The sequence below is a fragment of the Gossypium arboreum genome, chromosome 1, assembly GCF_025698485.1.
Source record: "Gossypium arboreum isolate Shixiya-1 chromosome 1, ASM2569848v2, whole genome shotgun sequence".
Taxonomy (NCBI): domain Eukaryota; kingdom Viridiplantae; phylum Streptophyta; class Magnoliopsida; order Malvales; family Malvaceae; genus Gossypium; species Gossypium arboreum.
This window is the reverse complement of record NC_069070.1, coordinates 81,198,715-81,221,429: the sequence shown is the minus strand read 5'-3', so window position 1 is coordinate 81,221,429 and position 22,715 is coordinate 81,198,715.

Below are 22,715 nucleotides of genomic sequence, written 5' to 3'. Positions count from 1 at the left end.
ATATGTACATATAATGAGCATCAACTATGACGGTTAATTATTTTTATGACTCGGTTTAGTGGTCCCGAAACCACTTTCCGACTAGGGTCAATTTAGGGCTGTCACAGCTACCATTTGGGGATTTTGATCTTATCTTGGGAATGGACTGGCTAGCTAAGCATAGGTCGACGTTGGATTGTGCTGCTAAGAGAATGGTACTAAGAACTGCCGAAGATGAGGAGATAATGGTCATAGGGGAACGAAGGAATTATTTGTCCAATGTTGTTTTGGCTTTAAGAGCCGAGAAGTTGATTCGGAAAGGTTGTGAGGCGTACTTGGCATTTGTAAGTCAAGTTGAACCTGAGGGGATAACTGTGGAGTCGGTTAGGACCATTAAAGAGTTTCAAGATGTATTTCCAAAGGAACTTCCTGGATTACCTCCGAACAGAGAAGTCGAGTTTGGAATCGACTTGTTACCTAGAACGGCTCTTGTGTCCATTACGCCTTATAGGATGGCACCAAAGGAGTTAGTAGAATTGAAAGCTCAGATTCAGGAACTGTTGGATAGAGGGTTTATAAAACCAAGTGTTTCCCTATGGGGCACACCAGTGTTGTTCGTAAAGAAGAAAGATGGGACCATGTGAATTTGTATTGACTATTGACAGTTGAATAAACTGATGATCAAGAACAAGTATCCTCTGCCAAGAATCGACGATTTGTTCGACAAATTAAGAGGAGCCTCGATATTTTCTAAAATTGACCTTCGATCAGGATATCATCAGTTGAGAGTCAAAGAAGTGGATATTCATAAGACGACATTCAGGACTCGATATGGTCATTACGAGTTTCTGGTTATGCCATTTGGTTTGACTAATGCACCGGCAGCATTCATGGATTTAATGAATCGGGTGTTTCAGCCGTACTTGGATCCGTTTGTAGTCATTTTTATCGATGATATCTTGGTGTATTCAGAAACGGAAGAGAAGCACGATGAGCATCTTCGTGTTGTGCTGCAAGTGCTAAATGACAAGCAACTTTATGCAAAGTTTAGTAAGTGCGAGTTTTGGCTGAAGGAAGTCACTTTCTTGGGGCATGTTGTATCTGCTGAGGGAATCAAGGTGGACCCTCGAAAGATTGAGGCAATCTTAGAATGGAAGCCACCGAGGTCAGTAACAGAAATCTAAAGTTTTCTGGGGTTGGCAGGTTATTATCGGAGATTTGTGGAAGGATTTTCTGTGTTGGCAGCACCGTTAATGAAACTTATAAGGAATGGAGCACCTTTTGTTTGGATGATTAAGCAGCAAGAGGCTTTTGAGAAACTGAAGAAGGTTTTAACAGAAGTGCCAGTGTTGATTCAGCCAGAGTCTGGTAAGGATTTCACTGTGTACAGCGATGCGGCACATGTAGGTTTGGGCTGCGTGTTGATGCAAGAGGGTAAAGTGGTCGCTTATGTTTCACGACAGCTTAAGCCTCACGAGGTAAACTACCCTACGCATGACTTGGAGTTGGCAGCAGTGATTTCTGCGCTTAAAATATAGAGGCACTACTTGTGTGGGGAGAGATGCATTATTTATACGGATCACAAGAGTCTTAAGTTCTTGTTAACTCAAAAGGAGCTGAATCTTAGACAGCGAAGGTGGATAGAGTTGTTAAAGGACTATGACTGTTTGATTGAGTACCATCCAAGTAAGGCAAATGTCGTGGCTGATGCGTTAAGTCGAAGGAATGTGGAGGAATTGAAGGCAATGTTTGCTCGTTTAAGTTTGTACGACAATGGAAGCTTATTGGCAGAGTTACAAGTGAGACCGACTTGGGTGGAGTAGATTAAGAAGCAACAGTTAGAGGATGAGTCGTTGGTTTCTTGGTTTCAGCAAGTTGAGAAGGGGGAGAATCCAGATTTTGGGTTAAATAATGATGGGGTTCTTTGTTTTCGAGGAAGAATTTGTATGCCGAGGGACTCTGACTTGAGATTAATGATTTTAAAAGAGGCACATAGTGGACCTTGTGCTATGCATCCAGGAGGGAGTAAGTTGTATTGAGACTTGCGAGAGCTATATTGGTGGCCTGGGCTTAAGCGAGAAGTGACCGAATTTGTGGGGAAATGTTTGACGTGTCAACAAGTAAAGGCCGAGCATCAAGCGCCTTGTGGTTATTCTGACCGATAAAGATACCACTTTGGAAGTGGGAAAGGGTAACTATGGATTTTGTAAGTGGGTTGCCATTGACACCTTCCAAGAAGGATTCAGTTTGGGTAATTGTGGATAGGCTCACGAAATCTTCCCATTTCATACCTGTTCGAACCGACTAATCACTTCAGAAGCTGGCCAAGTTGTATGTGGCGGAGATAGTGCGGTTGCATGGGGTGCCAGTATCGATAATTTTAGACCGAGACCCAAGGTTTACATCTCGATTTTGGCAAAAGTTGCATGGGGCGTTGGGAACATGATTGGATTTCAGTACGACTTTTCACCCTCAGTCGGATGGGAGTCAGAGAGGGTCATTCAGATTCTAGAAGACATGTTGAGAGGTTGTGTTATTGAATTTAGGGGCAGTTAGGAGGACTATTTGCCATTGGTGGAGTTCGCGTATAACAATAGTTACCAATCAAGTATTCAGAGGGCTCATTATGAGGCACTATATGGGCGAAGGTATCGTTCACCTACTTGTTGGGTAGAGTTGGGGGAAAGGCAAGTACTTGGGCCAGAGTTGGTAACAGATACTGAAGACAAGATTAAGGTGATCAGGAATCAGTTAAAGGAGGCGACGGATCGACAAAAGTCTTATGCCATTCTAAAGCGTAAGGATATAGAATATGCGGTTGGGGACATGGTCTTTTTGAAAGTTTCACCTTGGAAGAAGATATTGAGATTTGGTAAGAAGCGTAAGTTGAGTCCATGGTTTATTGGGCCTTATCGAATTGTTAAACGGATAAGGCCGGTGGCTTATCAGCTAGAGTTACCTCCAGAGCTGGATCATATTCACAACGTTTTTCATGTGTCCATGCTAAGGCGATATCGTTTTGACCCAACTCATATCGTGCCAGTTGCAGAAATCGAAGTACAGTCAGATTTCACTTTCGAAGAGGAACCTGTGCAAATAATTGATCATGACATCAAGGTGTTGAGAAGGAAGTCAGTGCCGTTAGTGAAGGTACTTTGGAGAAACCATGGCAAAGAAGAAGCTACTTGGGAAACCGAGGAAGCAATGTGTCAGCAATACCCTCAACTATTTGGAGTAGGTAAAATTTTCGAGGTTGAAATTTCTTTAAGGAGGGTAGAGTTGTAATAACCTAATTTTCGGGTTTTGTCGTGATTCGCAATATTTTGGTAAAGTGTTTAAAATTAGGTATTTGGTTGTGAATTCATAATTGGAGTGTGTAAATGGCCTTATGGAAGGCCTATGTGTTGGCCAAAACCCGAAAGAATTTTAGAATTTTAGACTTAAGAAGTTAGGGGTTTTGGACAGGAGGTCTTATTAAAAATTGTAGGTAAAATGTATCACAAATGAGCCTTTGGTAAAGTGGCTAAGTGACACCACTAGGGAGCTAAAAATGTGGCGTGTAAGTGGTTGGGGAAAGACTTGGGTTCGATTCCCTATGATGGAAAATGTGATGCTAATTTTTATGCTTTAAGCATGTAGAAGTTGTAGTTAATGAAACTCTGTGGGAGAGAGTTTGAAACAGTCAAATGCATGGATTAAGGAGGGATAAGGGGAGAGATTTTAGGGATTTGAGAGGGGGATGGAGTTAGCCGATTTGAGGGGATTAGAGAGGGGATTTCGGCAGAGGGGTTTTAGTTAGGGATTTTCGGCACTTGGGTACTTGTTGTGCTGTTTTCTTCTTTGTAACCATAGGGTTAGTCTTCTTTTTTCTTCTTTCTTCTTCCCTAGCCAAATCTATCACCCTTCCTTTTCATTTTTTCTTCCTTTTTCCTTCTTCCAAACCAGCCACTACTTCCCTCCATTCATCTATTGTTTCTTTCCCTTACCTCCACTTCTGCCGAAAAATTGCAAAAGCCGAAACCTGTGAAGCTAGGTGGTGTCAAAATCTTGTTGACCAGTAACTCTCTGTTTCCTTCACTTTTTGGTGGCCAATCCCTTTATTTTGTAAGCTTTACACAAATTCAAGAAGAGAGACTGTGGTAAGTATTCAAACTCTAAAACGATTTCTATAGTAACTATTGAAAAAATCCGAAACCCCTATAGTTTAGGGAGGTGGCCGAATGTGGGTATAGGCCTTATTGGGTTTCTTCTTTTAATATTTTGTGGTTTGTATAGTGGAGGAGCAGCAAGGCGTAGGGTCGACTTGGATTAGCTTGGATCATCGGAGTGACTAAATCTAGTCATCAATTTCGGCAAAGGTATGGAATCTAAGGCCATTATGGATGGTGGCCGAATGTGTAAAGTAATAGGTAGTCTTCGATTTGGTCTAATTATTAACTTGTTTTAATCGATAAGCGGTTGATTATAGGAGAGATCGCATAGGAGATCTCGTCAAGGAATATCGTAAATCAGGTGTGTAACGAACCTTCTTTCGTAGCTTAAATCGATAAATGCCGAAAAGCCAAAATGCCAAAATTCTGGCATTTCGAGGACTTGTGAGCAAGCGAACGCTCATTGGTTAGTTAGATTCACTAAGTTGATGATCGAGATCATTGGAACAGGTAAGAGCACGGTTTTTGGCATCACGGTAAGTTGGGCCTCGAGGGGCTGAAATCGGGCCCAATGGGCTTCCGGGCCAATTTTGGTAAATTTGGGAGAAAAAGGAATTCTGTTAAATTGTGCGTTAAGACTGCTATTACCATTGAGGAATATAGGCTAAATGGGCCTAGATGACTAATTCGGCTATGTAGGGCCCATTAGGGGTTTTTAGCCCAATAACTCGGTTTAACTAAAAATGGGTCAGAATCGCTGTTTAAGTACATGAATTGTTAGAAACTGATAATGAACATGGAAAATACCTAATATTTGGTAAACTTATGAAATTACCCTTATATTATGAAAATGACTATTTTGCCCTTAGGTAAAAATGACCATTATACCCCTAGGGTTTAATTATGAATTTGGTACATGGGATTTGATATACATGATTGATATGATATGCACATGATATGTATGATATGCACATGATATGTATGATATGCACATGATGTATTCATAATGCATTGGGTTGGGATTATATGGATGGAGGAAGTGCAAAAAGGGCTATGCCCCAGTTTACCGAAAAGGGCTTTTGCCCAAGTTTATTAAAAGGGCTTTTGCCCCAGTTTATCAAAAGGGCTTTGCCCCAGTTATTAAAAGAGGCTAGGCCTCCAATTATATGATAAAGCAGCTGTGCTGCCAGTAGAGAGTTTTGGTTGGGTGGGTTGAGTTATTCCCCACATGGAGAGCTTGGTTGGTATGGGTGGAGAGTAGCAGATGGTGGGTCGAGTAGTCTCCCCAAATGGGCTTGCATTTTTTCATTGACATTACATGTGATATTGAAATGGGCCTATGGGCCATACCATTTACAATAAAGCCTTCGGCCTAGTAATATGAAATATGAAAAGGCTTCGGCCCAGTGTTATGAAATATGAAATATGAAAAGGCTTCGGCCCAGTATATGCTAAGATGAAATTTGGGCTTAGGCCCAGCAGGCTGATATTGTCTTGGGCTCTGAAAGGGGCTTGTTGCACACTGAGTTTCCAAACTCACCCCCTTTCCTTAACCTTGCAGGTGGGCCTTGATATGGGGACTTGGAGCTGGAGGGGATTCAGGGTGGCCACAGTGATCGCTTTTGGGCTTTTAAAATAAATGACTGGTTTCTTTAGGTTACTTCATTTATTATTTGTTTTTGGATTGTAATAAGGCCATTTTAACTTTATTTTTCTGGGTTTATTTTATTTATTTTTCTTTTTATAACTTTAAACTGGTTGATATTAATTCAAATGGGCTAGACTTAGGACGCGTTTTTAAAACGATACTTGTTTTCAAAATAACACGACGTCACGATTAATCGATTTATCAAAGAAATTTCAACTCGTTGTAACCAAGTGTGGCAATGGTTGTGGGCATGTCTAGGATTGGATCCAATTGAAGAGCTTGGTACTTAGCGACCTTCGTGGCTCACCTCCTATTACGGATTCCTACCGGTGCCCGGCTTCCATTCACTTTGTTAGCTCAACAAAAGTCGGTTTATAAAACACTAAAATGAAACATGGATTTTTAACTTCAATGTGGCACGTCATATTCGGCCATAACGTCTGGGCCGGGTTTGGGGTGTTACATTAATATTATTTTTAATGTTTATAATATGTGAATTGATATGTGTGAAAATTTCATGTAAAAATTTTATTATTTGTGTGCTCGATTTAATTAAAAGGGCTTAATCACGTAAATTGTAAAAGTGGCTAGCTGTTTGTGTAAGTGTTAAATTGTTATTGTTTTCATCATGTGGGGTTCTTAAAAGGAAATTAGGCCATTAAAGGGTAGCATGGACGTTTTGGGTTTATAATAAATGGTTGATTTATTAAATTATAAAGGTTAGTATTGTAAATTATGAAATAATATGTAATATAATAAAACATAAATTAGAAAGCCATGCATTTTATTTATCTTGTTGGCAAAAACTTGAGAAAGAAATAGGGGTTTTAAGCTTTCAAACATTCGGCCTTGTCCAAGCTTGATTCAAGGTTAGTTTTTGTTCGATTATTGATAAATTTTACGTTTTTGAGATCGTTGCTTCGAGTACTAGCTAGCCCATGCTTGAATTTTTGAATTTGATGCTGTATTCAGGAATTGCCATTGTTGATAGCTTGATGATTTTTGTGTTTGATGATGAAAAATAAATATATGTTGTTAGATTGTCAAGTTTAATTAAGTGATTTTTGATAAAAATGTCCATTTAGGACTAAATTGTGAATTTTGTAAATTGAGGGGTCAAAATATGAAATAAATGAAACATATGGGCTTATATGGACTAGGGGTAAATTCAGCCTAACATGGGTGTATTCAAATTTTGAATATTTTGTGTTTTGTGAAATAAGGCCTAAATTGTGAAAAATGTGAAATGTTAGGGGCGAAGGTGTAATTTTCCCACTTATGTGTTTGTGGATGAATTTGATTGAATATTTGATTAAATAAGTTTAATTTATATTAATTTAGATCAAGAAAAGAGAAAATTGGATTTGGATCAGGGGAAATCTAAAGTTGTTGAATAGTCGACCCAGTCTGTTCGTCTTCGTATGAGGTAAGTTCATAAGTAAATATGTGTTGTTAAATTTGATTTTATATATTATATTTGTGCTGAATTGAACTATATCTTGTATATATATGTTCAAGCTGAATTTGTTTAAGTATGGAGAAGTATTTATAAGCCTGAATCGATCGAGTTACGACATCTGAAAGTCTCGTACGAACCTTAGGAATAGTTAGGATACATATGTCATGACATAGGATTCCGATATGTGATTTTGTGTAAGACCACGTTTAGGACATTGGCATCAATTTGTGATTTACGTGTAAGACCCTGTCTAGGACAGTGGCATCGATATATGGTTGCATGTAATACCATGTCTGGGACATTTGGCGTTGTACGAGCTTTTTAACTATCCGAGTATCCTTATTAATTCTAAATGGTTCAACGGGCAATATCGAGTTAAGATCGAATGTGAAATTGAGCTAAAAGGTTCAGGTACGTGCTAAGATATATGATTATTAAAGTAAGGTAAGTATATATTTGAGATGAATACATGAATCATGCCTGATAAAAGAGAGATTTATATATGCTTATAAATATGTTTGTATTCGGTCAAGTTAGTATAATATGTTAATAATTATGTGATGATATATGAATTTGTAAGTATGATAAATGTATATGTGATTAAGGTTGGTTTGATTCGGCTTAGTTTAATTGAATTATGTATGTTATTTAAACGTTTTAATTGCTTATGACTTACTAAGCTATTCAAGCTTATTGTATGTGTGTTCGTTCATTGTTTTATAGATTTTGGAAAGCTAATTACGAGCTCGGGGATCGTTAAGGAAGTTTGTCACACTATGGATCATTGTTTTAGTATTTTATAAGTTTGAAACTTTGAACATATGGCATGTATAGGCTTGATATATTATGTTTGATTTTGAGTTGTATATATTAGGCCATGTGAAAATGGCTTAATCATTATGCTTAAGTTTGGTTATATATATGTTTGATGTGTTTGGTTTTGGTGTTTTGGTAATGAGTAATGCAAGGCATGATGCATACTAGGCCATGAAATTAGCTTAATTTAAAAAGTATGTTTTTCCTTTATGTGTTTGGTGTGATGTTTGGACTTATAATTCAGCTTGGAAATGAGATAATGGATGGATGTATGTTCAGTATATGGTATGTATTAAATTAGTTAAGTAATGTATATGTCATTGTTGGTATTTGGCTATTATGTTCAATTAGTGAAGGCAAGAAATGAATATGTTACTTGTCTATTTTGGTTAAGTGTTTTGGTATAATTTCAAATGGTAATTGAGGATTATGAATTAGGTATGTTTTGGTTAGCTTATAATGAAATATTTAAAAGCGTAAAATATGATGTTTATATTCGACTAATGATAGGTAAACTATGCATAAACAAATATGTGATATGTTTTGTTTGTGATTCAATTCTTAACGTTAATTTGATTAGTTTAAAGTTTGATTATAATTATGTGATCTTGCTTAGATTTTTGGAAATGTTGAGGGAAAGGTTGCTGTGGCCTTCATTCCATTTGTTGAGGTTGTTTTGCCGTGGCATTTTTGTTTGCAATACAAAATAAATCCACTTCAACATTTTTCTAGGTCTTCTTTTCCTTTGTAGCCTACTCCACTACTGGTTTAAAATTCTTCTTATTTGCAAAATCTGAACTAGTTTCTTCAATAGTTGTGTCATTAACAACTCCTAGTAGTTGGTTACCACTTCTAAGCATAATGGCTTGGTATTGTTCCTTTCCTTGAGATCGTGAAATTTTGGTATCAGTTGGTAGTGCTCCTGGTGGTCTTGAGCTTAATTCTTTGGCAATTTTCCCCACTTGATTCTCTAATGCTCTTAAAGATACAACTTGACATTGAATGATAGCATCATTCTTGGCCATGTACTCCTTCAATAAACATTCCATCGATTGCCAGTGCGTACTGACTATTCCCTTGAGAAATTGGTCGATCTATATGTTTCTGAGATCGCGAGACTTCATGGAGTGCCCTTGTCGATCATTTCGGATAGAGATCTAAGGTTTACCTTAAGGTTTTGGAGAAAGTTGCAAGAGGCATTGGGAATGAAACTGAATTTTTGCATGGCTTTTCACCCGCAAACCAACAGTCAGCCAGAAAGAGTGATTCAGATCTTAGAAGACATGTTGCAGTGTTGTGTTCTCGAGTTCCAAGGCAGTTGGGAAAAGTATTTACCGCTAGTTGAATTTGCCTACAACAATAGTTATCAGTCAAGTCTGAAAATGGCGCCTTATGAGGCTTTGTATGGGCGTAAGTGTCAAACACCCTTGTATTGGACCGAGTTGAGAGATAATCAGATACATGGGGTTCACTTAGTTAAAGAGATAGAAGAGAAGGTTAAGGTGATTCGTGACTGCTTGAAGGCCGCTTTGGATAGACAGAAATCGTATGCTCATTTGAAACAGAAAAAGATCGAGTTTCAAGTTAGGGATAAAGTGTTTTTTAAAGTATCCCCGTGGAAGAAGGTTCTTTGATTTGGAAGGAAAGAAAAATTAAGTCCACAGTTTATTGGACTTTATGAGGTGACTGAGAGAATTGGACCGGTCGCATATCGATTAGTGTTGCCATTAGAGTTAGAAAAGATACACAATGTATTCTATGTGTCAATGTTACGTCACTATTGTTCAGACCCCTCGCATGTGATCTCGTCGAAAAAAGGTTGAGATTAGCTTGGACATGACTTATGGCGAAGAGCCAGTTAAGATTTTGGCTCGGGAAATAAAAAAAATTAAGGAATAAGAGTATTGCACTTGTTAAGGTATTATGGCATAGACATGGAGTCGAAGAAGCCACATGGGAACCCGAGGAACCATGAGAGACCAATACTCAAATCTATTCATTGGTAAGATTTTTGAGGACGAAAATCCCTAAGGGAGAGAATTGTAACAGCCTGATTTTAGGCCCAATCAGAACAGTGGTTTTGGGACCAGTAATCCGTGGTCAGAGAAATTATTTTTAATATTATTTTATGTGATGTGGCATGATTATATGAGAGTATAAAAATTTTGGTGAATTAATTTTAGCAATTTCATGCTTAATTGTGAAAAAGGACTAAATCGCATAAAGTGCAAAAGTCCTATTTTGGTAACTGAGGGTGTCAAAAAGCTAGAGAGCCTAAATTAGGGGTCTTTAAAGGGCAATTAGACCCTTGAAAGACAAGCTAATCGGCCATAGAGACATGAGGAGACAAAAAGTGAAAAGATGACTAGGATTGGTAATTGATGACATTAGCAAATTGAATATTAAAATAAAATCAAAGGGGTTATCTTTCTTCTCCATTTTTCCACTAAAAAAAGCAGCCATTAGAGGGATTTTTGAAGCTTGAAATTTCAGCCACTTAGTCTCTCTACAAGTAAATGATCTTGATGGTTTTTCTTGATGATTTTTGTACTTTTAGAACCCTTGTAGCATGAGCTTTTAAATAAAGAGACTATTTTGCAAAATGGTTGAAAGTATAGGGTTTTACTATGAATATCCCCCCACACTTAAGATGTACATTGCCCTCAATGTACAAAGATAGACATATAGAAAAGAATATAAATATAAGATAGGGAGAGAAGTGAAACTTCCTGAGTGATGAATGAATTTCCTTGAACTGGAGTTTTGGAGAATAATCGGCGTGAGGGTGGAGGAGGATACTCCGGCGGTGGTAGAGGTTCATTAGTCCATAAGTCCTGCGCCAAATGAATATTATATCTGAAGTTGGCTATGGTTGTGGTCGAGTTGGACATGGCAGTCGTGGAGAACCTTTCCCGGTGGAGTTTTTAGTTCCTATGTGATGATGAGCTGAGGAGCTCTTTATAATTGTGATAAAATCAGGAACTCTTAAGAGGTATACTGAATCATAATTACTCGTAATGAAATAACCGAAGAATAAAAATTGTAAAAACTCAGGATAAAATAGTATTAAAAGGAAATAAAATAAAATAAAAATTCAAAATATAGAGATAAAAATAAAATAAAATAAATAATAGGTGTTTATAGAGAAATTAGGGCACACGGCCGTGGGGCACACCCATGTGCTCTAAGCTCAGCCCGTGCGTTTCATAATTTTAAAAATTAGGTGCATTGGTGTACACGGCCATGTTGCACGGCCATGTCGATCTCGGTTCGCTTATCCCACGCCCGTGTATGAAGACGCACGCCCGTGTTAAATTGAAAAGTTTACCCACGGTTTCAAAACATGGGTGTGTCGCACGCCCATGTTATTTTGGCAGTTTCGCCCACGACCATGTAACACAGCCATGGCTACTTATTGCATCTCGTGTTGGGGGAGAAATTTTTTCCCTATTTTCACACGGCCGTATCGCACGCTTGTGTTGCATCCCGTGGTATGTGCACGGCCTACGGCACGCCCGTGTGCTTGACCGTGTGGTTCTGAAAAGCATGTGTTCAATGATTTGGTTAGAATGTTAGATTTTAAAAACTAAAATTTAAAGAAAGTAATATTGTTAGTGCTCGGGTTGCCTTCCGAGAAGTGCTTACTTAAAGTCCAAGCTTGATTTACCTCTCCATTGAATGGTCATGGTGGTTCGAGGAGTTTATACTCCTCATTCCTGCTATGAATCTCATCAAAATAAGGTATTAGGCAGGTATTGTTTACCTTAAAAGTGCCGAACTTGGGATGATTTACCTCGACTATATCGAATGGAAAAATGCTAAGTACCGTAAGAGGGATTTCTTCATTCAGTTTGGTAGTGACAATGTGAGGATCTGCGGGATCTAATAAAACTTTATCTCCAACCTTAAGTTGATTTGGAAAGGTATTGAGCTCATCCTGGCGTAGTTTTGGTTTATCGTGTGTTCTCGGTTTATGTGTCCACCATTCATCTAGCTCCTTGATTTGTAGCCTTCGTTCTTCATGAATAGGCCCTTTATTATTGCTTGAAAATGGCTTATGTACTTCCTTCAAAATCATTACCTGCTTTGGGGATTTATCGCATCCTGTGTTTTGGGGAAATCATGACCTACTTCCACATGGTCGTATCGCACGACCGTGTCTCTTCGCCTATTTGGCCACGGTTTTAGGCATGCCCGTGTGCCTGGCTGTGTGTGCTGAAAAACTTTGCAATTCAAAGATAAAGTTAATGATTCAAAGTGTTAGAAATTAAAAATAAAGAAATCAAAATATGTTAGTGCTCAGGTTGCCTCCCGAGAAGCACTTATTTATAGTCTAAGCTCGCTTACCACTCTAGTGAATGGTCAGGGTGGTTCGAGGAGTTTATACTCCTTATTCCTGCTATCAATCTCATGAAAATAGAGTTTTAATCGGGTGTTGTTTACCTTAAAAGTGCTGAACTTGGGGTGACTCACCTGCACCGTACCGAATGAAAACATACTGAGTACCATAAGAAGGATTTCCTCATTCGGTGTGGTAGTGACCATGTGGGCATCTGCGGCATCTAGTAAGACTTTATCACCAACCTTAAGTTGATTAGGAGAGGTATCGGGCTTGTTTTGGCGTAGTTTCAATTTATCATGTGTTCTCTGTAACAGCCCAAAATTGACCCGAGTCGGGATGTGGTTTCGGGACCACAAAACCGAGGCATAAAAATAATTTAAAATTTATTTTGATGCCTATGATATGTGTTAATTTGTGTGTGACATTTTTGATGTTTCGATTTAGTGTTATAAATGTGAATTTCACTAGAAAGGACCTAGTAGTGAACTTTGAAAGTATGATGGGAAATGTGTGATGACTAGTTGCTCATGCATGCAAAAATAAGGATTTGCATGTCAAATTTCCCCCAACATGAAGTGGCCGCCATGGCAAGAGAGGATGGGCAAAACATGTCATGAAACATGTTTTGTTGGTGCATTAGGAGAAATAATAAACAAAGGTGTATGGGTAAGAAAAGAATGAAAAAAATGTGTGTGAGTGTGGTATTCCCCCCATTGCCGTGAGTTGTAGAGAAAGAAAGAAAAATTTTGTTCATCCTTTCTTTGAGCCAAAACTAAGGAAGAAGGAGGATTTTGCTCCATTTTTGGTTTGGAAGAGATCTAGAAGGAGATTTTGGCTATACTTGCATCAAGATTAAGGTATGTATGAGGTTGTGTCATAAGATTCATGCATGTTTTAGTTGCTAACTTGATGTTCATGTTAGCCATGGTTCAAATCCTTGTTATGCCATGGAAATGGTATTTGGCCAAGGTTGTTATTGTGTTGAAGCCATTGCATGCTAAATGTGAAGCTTGCTAATGATGCATGCAATGATGGATTGACTACTCTTGAAATTTCTTTGTAGCAATCTTGAGTAAGACATTGAATTCTTTGTTTAACCATGACCGAAGTTGAAAGAGTATGGTTGTGATGTATTCGGCCATGGTGCATTCATGAGCATGATTTATGCTTGTTACTTGATTGGTAAAATTTGTGTTTGGATGGGTATGAACCCCTTGAGATTGACCTTGCACCTATATGTGTATACATGTTTGCACATGATGTATTGGCATGACATATATACTATTTCAAGGTATATATTTGCTTGTGATGATGTTTGGTTATGAAGTACATGAGATATGTGCATTGAGCTACAATATGTAATGCGTTAGTTAGTAAAATGCATGCTGTTTTTGTGTGGTATTAAGTGCATAATTGGCCTCAACATGGACATGCATATTCGGCCACGTGAGGGGAAATTGGTGTGCATGCATTCGGTTAGAGGCAAGCATATTGATGCCTATTCTTGGCTTAGAAAATTCGGCTAAGAGGAATATTAACTAATGTGTTGAGTTCGATTCGTGATTTCGTACATATGTGACTTTGATGCCTAATGAGCATATATATTGGCTAGGTATCTTGAATTCCTCTTTCGATGCTCAAATGATAAAACCAATTTATTTGTTAAATTAAGCTCAAGAGCGAAGGGGAGCTAAATCCGATAAGGGGAAGGAAAAAGTCGTCGAAATCGTTCGACCACGTCCGAGGTAAGTTTTCGAGTATCAAAACTTAGATTTTGATTCGATTGAATGAAGTAATGACCAATCGAATTTGTGCCTTTGTATGTGGCCATTGAGCCGAAATGATATTTTTGCTAAGGGAATTGTGCATAAAAGTTGTGTTATGAAATTGAAACAAAGATGTGTATGAATGTTCGAGTGATATCCGGGCTAAGCCGAAGGCAATTGTGCAAATTGTGATACGGGCTAAGCCCAAGGCAATTGTGCGAAGTTATGATATCCTGGCTAATCCGAAGGCAATTGTGGAAATTGTGATATCCGGGTTAAGTCCGAAGGCCTTTGTGCGGGTTACCATAACAGGGCTATGTCCCGAAGGCATTTGAACAGTAGCTATATCCGGATAAACTCGAAGGTATGTGATTCGAGAACTTTGAACTTGCTGGAAAATTTTCAGTTAATGCACTTGTGAAATTCCCAACAACAAGGTATGTTTTGTGTGTGCTTCAGCACACTATGAGTAAGTGCGTATGAATATTCGCTCTAATGATAAATGAGCTATCGGCATTAACTAGGCCGTTATTTGTGTATGAATATAAGAGTTGGGATTGTGAAGTAAGCATGTCTTTGAGAAATTGTGCATATGAATTATTGTTTAGCTACTTGAATGCTATGCTTTGGTTGTGTGTATATTATGGCTCAAACTTACTAAGCATAAATTGCTTACTCCGTTTCTTTGTTTCTCTGTTTATAGATTTTGCTCGTTAGCGATCGGATTCGGGATCATAGAAGTTGAAGTCAACCACACTATCAAAGCCCTTTTGGTACTCCTTTAGTTGAGTTTTGGATATGGCATGTATAGGACTACTCTCGGTTGTTTTAAGTACTTGTGATGTATATGTGTGCGGCCATGCGAAAATGGTTCGTAAAAGTGGAGTATGGAATTTGACCATATGTGGTTTGTAATTATATTTGGTTTCATGATGTGATTATGGTTTGGAATGAGAGAGTTGGTCACATGATCAGCCATTGGAGTGGCTAAATATGATCATATGTTGGACCTAAGTATGACTAGACTATAGTTGGTCCATGGGAACTACAATATAGGTAAAGCCTACCTTAAAAACAGATGCTGCCAGCTGCAGTGACGTGGATGTGGAAAATCATCAAAATTTGTAGGAATGGTGTTAATTAGTGAATAAATTATGCGATCGAACCTTGACGAGTCTATTTTCATATGAAAGTAACGAAACGATCATATGAACAGTATACCGGGAGATATTAAAGTTCTCGTGAGACAGGGCCAGAACGGTTTCTGGGTCCCCTATCGTGACTTTGAAAATTTACCATAAATTATCCAGAATGAATTAGAAGTCATTCCTTATATGTGCAGATTCCTTTTTGAGTATAGTTTCATTAGAAACAAACGGCATCAGTATTGAAACCCTGTACAGAGAGATATTCAAGTTGTAATGCGCGAAGGTCAGTGTAGTCGACCCCTGTAACATTGGTGACTTTAACTAATAAAATGTACCAATTTGCCTTACCAAAAATTCTAGAAATAAATCCATGGATGAATATATGAGTCTAAATTCAGGAAAAATTTACGGAATCAGTTTCGAGTTGTGAAACTCGAGATACGCTTTTAAGGCGACAATGACGCAATTTTCCAGCTTGCTGAAATGTCAAATTGGTCGGTGCCATAAGTGGTTTTGGCTTGTTAACCCCTCGTGTTCGACACCAAAGAACGGTCTCGGGTTCGGGTGTTACAATTTTATTGGTATCGAGCTACGGTTTAGTCGATCCTAGGACTACCGTGATATGTTTGGGGTCTAGCTATACATGCCATTAAGTGATAATTGATAGTGTGGTTATTTCGACATTTCAAATTTGTGTTTGTTTATAGCCATGGATCCCGATCCCAACCGAGCAATAGTGATAATGTGGAGAGTGTGGCACCTGCTCCCACGCAAGGAACAGCGCCGGCGGACTCTCAACCTATTGCTAGCAATCCGAATGATGAGGCTAAGCAAGCCTTTTATAGCGTGATGAATGATTGGTTCAACCAATACATTCGAACTAACACTACTGTTCCACAACCTCCATTCCCGACTAATGCAACCCCAAGACCTACAATACCTCCGTGAATCGACCAAATAAGGTCAAGTAAGCCCCATCGATGTAATTGAAAACATGGGGCTACTGAATTTAAAGCTACGGATAGCGACGATGCCGAGCAAGCTGAATTTTGGTTGGACAACACTATCCGGTGCTCGATGAGCTATCATGTACACCGATGAATGCTTAAAGTGTACTATCTCCTTGCTACGCGATTCGCCTACTATTGGTGGAGTGCTCGACTTCTGTTGTGGCTAGGAGCACGTAACTTGGGAGTTCTTTCTAACCGAGTTCAAAGAAGTATATCATCGAGATTTATGGATCAAAACGGAAGGAATTTCTTGAACTTAAACAAGGTTCCATGTCGGTTATCGACTACGAACGAAAATTTGTGAGGCTTAGCCAGACGCTGCGAATGCATTTCTTCAGGAGCTGTGATGTGTAAACGCTCAAGATGGACTGAATGATGATATAAAGCGGTATGTTAGCATTTTGGAAATCCGAGAGTTTGTGGCTCTTGTCGAGCGAGCGTGCAAAGTCGAGGAGCTCAGTATGGAGAAAAGAAAAGCTGAAGTGGGAGCAAGGGAGTTTCTAAGAGGTCTTCGGGGAAGCCCTTCCCACAGTCATCAAAGAAATTTAGAGATGGCTTAGGCCTGTCTAGAGACACTTCGGGCTTTTCTAGACGAGATCGCGATCGACCCCCTATGGGCACGCGAGTCACTTCGATCGCTAGTGTTGGCAATGATCGTCGAGATGTAACGGAGTGCCAATATTGTGGCAAATGGCATTCGGGAGTTGTAGATTCCGTGACCGCTCTGTTACAAGTGCGGATCATCGATCATTTCATTAAGGATTGCCCGAGTTTATCCGAACAAAACGTAAATCAAAGTGGGAACCGGGTGCTACCACAACTCGAGGTAGGCCACCTAGAAATATGGGCAATGCTAGTGGCGGTCAGAGAGGATCTAGAGATGCTACCATCGGATCCGAGGCTCGTGCTCCTGCTAGGACTTATGCCATACGCGCACGTGAGTATGCTTCCTCGTCGATGTTATTACCGGTACTTTTACTCTCTTTTACACTAATGTGATTGCTTTGATTGACCACGGTACTACTCATTCTTATATATGCGAAACCTTAGCATCCAGAAGACTTTGCCCATTGAGTCTCTCGAGTTTGTAATTCGGTGTCAAACCCTTGGGTCATTACGTGCTTGTCAACAAAGTGTGTAAGAAAAGTCCCTAGTATTCCGAGGTTCTTGTTTTCCGCGGACTTGATGCTTTTGCCGTTCGATGAATTCGACGTTATTCTTGGTTTGGATTGGTTGACCATGCACGATGCGGTTGTAAATTGAAAAAGCAAGACTATTGATCCGAGGTGCGCAAATAACGAGATAATTCGGGATGAGTCTACGGACTTAAAGGGTTGCCACCGTAATATCGCAATGTTGGCCCGAAATATGTAAGAAAAGGGTGCGAAGCGTACCACTGCGTATGTGCTCAATGACAAGGAGTCGAAAAGAAACCCGAATCTGTGCGATGGTTTGTGAATACCGGATGTTTTCCACGAAGAATTGCGGGTTTACCACTGTTCGGAAATAGAATTTGGCATCGAATTGGTACCGGTACCACTCCAATTTCGATAGCTCCGTATCGTATGGCACCAATGGAATTAAAGGAGTTGAAAGCTCAGTTGCAAGAATTGGTGGATAGAGGTTTTGCTCACTCGAGTTTCTTGCATTGGGGTGCGCCAGTGTTGTTTGTGAAAAAGAAGGATGGAACCATGAGGCTGTGCATCGACTATCGTCAGCTTAATAAAGCGACGATAAAGAACAAATATCCATTACCGCGTATCGACAATTTGTTCGATCAACTGAAGGGAGCTTCAGTGTTCTCGAAAATAGATTTGAGATCGGGCTATTATCAATTACGAATTCGAGATTCGGACGTACCCAAGACTGCCTTCAGAACAAGATATGGTCACTACGAGTTCCTAGTGATGCCGTTTGGGCTTACTAATGCCCTGCGGTATTTATGGATTTAATGAATCGATCTTCGACCATATTTGGATCGGTTCAGTAGTCGTGTTCATTGATGACATCTTGGTCTATTCAAGAAATGAGACCGAACATGCTGAACACCTGAGGTTAGTGCTGCAAATTTTACGGAATAAGCAATTATATGCTAAGTTCAACAAGTGTGAGTTCTAGTTAAGAGAGGTTAGCTTCTTGGGGAATGTGATATCTGCATCGGGTATTCGAGTCGACCCGAACAAAATTTCAGCCATACTTAACTGGAAGCCTCCTAGAAATATTACCGAGGTTCGGAGCTTTTTGGGGCTGGCCGGTTATTACCGACGATTTGTGAAAGGTTTCTCAACGATAGCCACGCCAATGACGGCTTACTCCAAAAGGATGTTAAGTTGAATGGACGGAGAAATGTCGGAAAAGTTTCGATCAACTGAAAACTTATTTGGTGAAGCCCCAATTCTAGTGCAACCGAATCGGGCAAAGAGTTTGTCATTTATAGTGACGCATCCCTACTTGGGTTGGGTTGCGTATTGATGCAAGAAAGGCGAGTTGTGGCCTATCGTCGAGACAATTAAAGCCACATGAGAAAAATTATCCGACCCATGATCTCGAATTGGCTGCCATCGTATTCGCCTTAAAGATATGGCGATATTACTTATTTGGTGAGAAGTGCCATGTGTATTCGGATCACAAAAGTCTCAAATATTTGATGACCCAAAGAGACTTAAATCTGCGACAAAGACGTTGGCTCGAGTTGTTAAAAGATTATGAGCTCGTCGTTGATTATCACCCGGGAAAGGCTAATGTGGTTGCGGATGCCTTAAGTCGTAAATCATTATTCGCTTTACGAGCGATGAATGTGCACTTGTCTGTTCGATCCGATAATGTTTTAGTAGCTGAATTGAAAGCCAAACCATTATTGATACATCAAATTCGTGAAGCTCAGAAAGTCGACGACGAGTTGGCTGCAAAACGGGCTGAGTGTGTTCCGAACAAGGACTCGGAGTTTCAAATCGATGATGACGATTGTTTGAGGTTCAAAGGTCGTCTGTGTGTTCCAAAGAATTCGAAACTTATTTCGATAATTCCGAACGAAGCCCATTGTAGCCGAATGGCAATCCACCCGGGAGTACTGAAGATGTACAACGATTTGAAACGTCGGTTTTGGTGACATGGTATGAAACGAGACATCTCCGACTTGGTTTTGAGATGTTTAATATGTCAACAAGTGAAAGCGGAACATCAAGTGCCTTGAGGATTACTTCACCGATCACGATACGAGTGGAAATGGGATCGAGTCACAATAGACTTTGTATCCGGACCGCCATTGTCGCAAGTAAGAAGGATGCGATTTGGGTCGTTGTAGATAGATTGACTAAGTCGGCTCACTTTGTCCCCGTACGTGCGGGTTTTTCAATGGACAAACTAGCCGAATTGTACGTTTCTCAGATTGTGAGATTACACGGGGTGCCTATTTCCATCGTGTCGGATAGAGATCCGAGATTTACCTCGCGATTTTGGAAGAAGTTGCAAGAAGCTTTGGGTACCAAGTTGCATTTCAGCACCGCCTTTCACCCCCAAACCGATGGTCAATCCAAGCGGATAATTCAGATAGTTGAGGATATGTTAAGATGTTGCACCCTCGAGTTCAGTGGTTCATGGGAACGGTATTTTCCTTTGATTGAATTCGCTTACAATAATAGTTTTCAATCAAGTATTAAGATGGCACCCAACGAGGCTTTGTACGGTCGTAAATGCCGACGCCATTGTTTTGGTGAGCTCGGTGAAAGCAAAATTTTCGGTGGATTTGATTAGAGATCTTTGAGCAGAAAGTGAAAGTAATCCGTGAAAGTCGAAGATAGCCTCCGATCGTCGAAGTCGTGCTGGTCTAAAAGCGAAAAGACATCGAGTATCGGTGGGAGATAAAATGTTTCTCAAGGTTTCACCGGGAAAAGATACTCGATTCGGCCGTAAGGGCAAGTTGAGCCCGAGGTTCATTGGGCCATATGAGATATCCGGCGAGTCGGTCCGGTGGCATATCATCGATTTTGCCCCGAACTCGAAAAGATTCACGATGTCTTTCATGTTTCGATGCTTGACGCTATAGATCGATCCATCGCACGTGATTAGTCCATCGAGGTTGAAATTCAAGCCAATATGAGTTATGAGGAAGAACCGATTCGTATCCTATCACGTGAAGTGAAAGAGTTGCGAAACAAGCGGGTTCCACTAGTGAAAGTGTTATGGCTCAAACACGGGATAGAAGAAGCTACTTGGGAAACCGAGAACTCTATGAAAGAGCGATACCCAACCCTATTTACGGTAAGATTTTCGGGACGAAAATTTCTTAAGTGGGGAGAGTTGTGACAGCCCAAAATTGACCCTAGTCGGGATGTGGTTTCGGGACCACAAAACCGAGGCATAAAAATAATTTAAAATTTATTTTGATGCCTATGATATGTGTTAATTTGTGTGTGACATTTTGATGTTTCGATTTAGTGTTATAAATGTGAATTTCACTAGAAAGGACCTAGTAGTGAACTTTGAAAGTTTGATGGGGAAATGTGTGATGACTAGTTGCTCATGCATGCAAAATAAAGGATTTGCATGTCAAATTTCCCCAATATGAAGTGGCGGCCATGGCAAGAGAGGATGGGCAAAACATGTCATGAAACATGTTTTGTTGGTGCATTAGGGAGAAATAATAAACAAAGGTGTATGGGTAAGAAAAGAATGAAAAAAAATGTGTGTGAGTGTGGTATTCCCCCATTGCCGTGAGTTGTAGAGAAAGAAAGAAAAATTTTGCTCATCCTTTCTTTGAGTCAAAACTAAGGAAGAAGGAGGATTTTGCTCCATTTTTGGTTTGGAAGAGATCTAGAAGGAGATTTTGGCTATACTTGCATCAAGATTAAGGTATGTATGAGGTTGTGTCATGAGATTCATGCATGTTTTAGTTGCTAACTTGATGTTCATGTTAGCCATGGTTCAAATCCTTGTTATGCCATGGAAATGGTATTTGGCCAAGGTTGTTATTGTGTTGAAGCCATTGCATGCTAAATGTGAAGCTTGCTAATGATGCATGCAATGATGGATTGACTACTCTTGAAATTTCTTTGTAGCAATCTTGAGTAAGACATTGAATTCTTTGTTTAACCATGACCGAAGTTGAAAGAGTATGGTTGTGATGTATTCGCCATGGTGCATTCATGAGCATGATTTATGCTTGTTACTTGATTGGTAAAATTTGTGTTTGGATGGGTATGAACCCCTTGAGATTGACCTTGCACCTATATGTGTATACATGTTTGCCCATGATGTATTGGCATGACATATATACTATTTCAAGGTATATATTTGCTTGTGATGATGTTTGGTTATGAAGTACATGAGAGATGTGCATTGAGCTACAATATGTAATCGTTAGTTAGTAAAATGCATGCTGTTTTGTGTGGTATTAAGTGCATAATTGGCCTCAACATGGACATGCATATTCGGCCACATGAGGGAAATTGGTGTGCATGCATTCGGTTAGAGGCAAGCATATTGATGCCTATTCTTGGCTTAGAAAATTGGCTAAGAGGAATATTAACTAATGTGTTGAGTTCGATTCGTGATTTCATACATATGTGACTTTGATGCCTAATGAGCATATATATTGGCTAGGTATCTTGAATTCCTCTTTCGATGCTCAAATGATAAAACCAATTTATTTGTTAAATTAAGCTCAAGAGCAAAGGGGAGCTAAATCCGATAAGGGAAGGAAAAAGTCGTCGAATAGCCGTCGAAATCGTTCGACCACGTCCGAGGTAAGTTTTCGAGTATCGAAACTTAGATTTTGATTCGATTGAATGAAGTAATGAGCAATCGAATTTGTGCCTTTGTATGTGGCCATTGAGCCGAAATGATATTTTTGCTAAGGGAATTGTGCATAAAAGTTGTGTTATGAAATTGAAACAAAGATGTGTATGAATGTTCGAGTGATATCCGGGCTAAGCCCGAAGGCAATTGTGCAAATTGTGATACGGGCTAAGCCGAAGGCAATTGTGAGAGTTATGATATCCGGGCTAAGCCCGAAGGCAATTGTGCAAATTGTGATATCCGGGTTAAGTCCCGAAGGCCTTTGTGCGGGTTACCATAACCGGGCTATGTCCCGAAGGCGTTTGAACGAGTAGCTATATCCGGATAAACTCCGAAGGTATGTGATTCGAGAACTTTGAACTTGCTGGAAAATTTTCAGTTAATGCACTTGTGAAATTCCCAACAACAAGGTATGTTTTGTGTGTGCTTCGCACACTATGAGTAAGTGCGTATGAATATTCGCTCTAATGATAAATGAGCTATCGGCATTAACTAGGCCGTTATTTGTGTATGAATATAAGAGTTGGGATTGTGAAGTAAGCATGTCTTTGAGAAATTGTGCACATGAATTATTGTTTAGCTACTTGAATGCTATGCTTT